This window comes from Panthera leo, chromosome A2 (assembly GCF_018350215.1).
Source record: "Panthera leo isolate Ple1 chromosome A2, P.leo_Ple1_pat1.1, whole genome shotgun sequence".
Classification (NCBI taxonomy): Eukaryota; Metazoa; Chordata; class Mammalia; order Carnivora; family Felidae; genus Panthera; species Panthera leo.
In genome coordinates, this window is record NC_056680.1 from 34919973 (window position 1) to 34922938 (window position 2966).

At 37.6% G+C, this 2966-nt stretch overlaps 1 pseudogene; it reads right to left on the reverse strand.

Moving 5' to 3' along the window:
- Positions 1-1954: 1954 nt before the first annotated feature.
- On the reverse strand, positions 1955-2452 carry LOC122213115 (annotated as a pseudogene).
- Positions 2453-2966: the final 514 nt, after the last annotated feature.

Here is a 2966-nt window from a genome sequence, read left to right on the forward strand (position 1 = left end):
TGGAGGCAGTATTTAAAGTTTTAGAAAATAATATACAGGGTATCTTCATAGCTTTAGGATTTAAAAAAAACATTCTTTTTTTTTTTTTTTTAATGTTTTTATTTATTTTTGAAGGAGAGAGAGAGAGCATGACCGGGGGAGGAGCAGAGAGAGAGGGAGACACAGAATCAGAAACAGGCTCCAGGCTCTAAGCAGTCAGCACAGAGCCCAATGCAGGGCTCGAACCCACAAACTGTGAGATCATGACCTGAGCCGAAGCCAGATGCTCAACTGACTGAGCCACCCAGGCGCCCCTAAAAAAAATTCTTAAAACAAAAGTTGTTAACCATTATATTAGCTTCTCAGGGCTGCTATAAAAAATTACCACATCCTGGGTTGCTTACAGCATAGAAATTTATTTTTTGGCAGTTTTGGAATCTAGAATTTTGAAATCATGATGTCTGTAGGGCCATGTGCCTTCTGAAACTTCTAGGGAAGAATCCTTTCTTGTTCCTTCCAGGTTCTGGTGGTTGCTGGCAATCCTTGATGTTCCTTGGCTTTCCATGGTAGCATTCCAGTGTCTACCTCTGTTGTCATGCAGTCTTCTTCCCTGTGTCTCCTCTCTCTCTGTGTCTAATTGTTCGTTTTATAAGAAAACCAGTGATTTGTTTAGGGCCCATCCTAATCCAGTGTGACCTCATCTTAATTTGATTATATCCAGAAAGACCCTATCTGTAAAGTCACATTCACAGGTTCTTAGTAGACATGAATTTGGGGGGCACTATTCAACTCAGTACAACTATGAAGGAAAAGACTGATAAGTCTTTTGACTATTCACTGTAAAGAGAATGTAGAGACAACACAAAAACTGAGAGAAGGTGTTAGTAATATAAATAATGGACAACTTTATATAATTACACTATATATAATATATAAAGAGCTGATAGGAATCAATAAGAAAGATAAATAACTCAATAGGAAAATTGACTAGGTTCATGATATGCAGTTCACAAAAGGTAAAACATATATAGTAGATTGCCTAATGGAAATGTGCCAAACCTTGTTATTAAGCAGAGAAATTCAAATTAACATCATAATAAAATATTATTTTACTTATGATGATATCTGACAATACCAAATATTCCTAAGAATGTAGCATAATATGAGATACCTAGGAATAAACTTAACCAAAGAGGTGAAAGACCTGTACTCTGAAAACTTTAAAACATTGATAAAAGAAATTGAAGATAACACAAAGAAATGTAAAGACATTTCATGCTCCTGGATTGGAAGAATAAATATTGTTAAAATGGCTGTACTTTCCAAAGCAATCTACAGATTTCATGCAATCCCTGTTAGAACACCAACAGCATTTTTCACTTGACTACAACCAACAATTATAAAATTTGTATGGAACTGCAAAGACCCAATTAGACCAATCTTGAAAAAGAAAAGAAAAGCTGGAGGCATCACACTCCCAGACTTCAAGTTATATTGCAAAACTATAGTAAGCAAAACAGTATGGTACTGGCACAAAAATAGACACATATATCAATGGATCAGAATTAAAAAACCAGAAAAAATACACAATTATATAGTCAGGGGTCTTCCACAAAGCAGGAAAGGATATCCAAGAGGAAAAGAACAGTCCCTTCAACAAATGGTGTTGGAAAAACTGGACAGAAATATGCAAAAGAACGAAACTGGACTACTTTCTTACACCCTACGCAAAAATAATCTCAAGATTATAATCTCAAGATTATAACCACGATGTGGATTAAAGGCCTAAACGTGAAACCTGAAACCATAAACATCTTGGAAGAGAGTACAGTCAGTAATGTTGCTGACATAGCCTGTAGCAACATTTTTCTTTTTTCCTTCTTTCTTTCTTCCTTCCTTCCTTCCTTTTTTTTTTTTTTTTTTTTTGGTTGGTTGTCAAATGATCCTTTATTAAAATATTTTCCTTTTGTCGTTCTTAACTAGGTGGACATTCCACTGCACCATTATTGATGTCATCTATGATGTCATGAGGGTGGCCGCCATCAACATTGTAGCCCATGGACTAGGCGGTCCCCAGAATCTCTATAATGGTTCCAGAGAGTTCCCTGCCTAAAGGTTGATCCCGCATCTGTTGGGCAATGTTGACAGTCTCATCAAAAATGATACTTCCACTGTGTTTAATGTTTTTCTGCTTCTTTCTGTCTCTTGGCAGCTCCTTGAGGGCTTTGATAATCAGGGCAGAGGCAGAAGGTACCACTTCAATCTGGGCCTGTCTGGTTATGAATGGTCGGGTTCACTGTAATTCCCAGACCTTTCCAGTCACCTGTTGCCTTGGCAATGTCATCACCAACATTTTTTGGAGACAGACCCAGTGGCCAATCTTCAGGGCCAGAGCAGACGTGGCACTGAGTTTGCCACCGGTGCACCTCAGGTATATGACTTTGATCTAGTTGGGGTCGAGCTTAGGAGGCATGTGGGAGGTAGTTGGTGCCAGCGGTTGGTGTCAGATGAATCCAGATTTGGGATGATCAAAGACTGTTGCACCGTTGCCTCCTCAAAGCTGAAAGCCAAAAACCTTTTTCTAGATACATCTCATAAGACAAGGAAAATAAAAGCAAAAATAAACATTTGGGACTACATCAAAATAAAAAGCTTCTGCATAGTGAAGGTATAATCAAGAAAATTAAAAGGCAACCACTGAATGGGAGAAGATATTTGTACCTAACATATCTCATAAAGGATTAGTATCCAAAGTGTATAAAGAGCTGATAAAACTCAACTTGAAGAAAACAAATAATCCAATTGTAAAATGGGCAGAAGACATGAAGAGGCAGTTCTCCAAAAACACATCCAGATGGCCGATACACATGAAAAGATGCTCAACATCACTCATCATCAGAGAAATACAAATCAAAACTACAATGAGATATCATCTCACACCAGTCAAAATGGCTAAAATCAAAAACACAAGAGACAAAAAGTGTTGG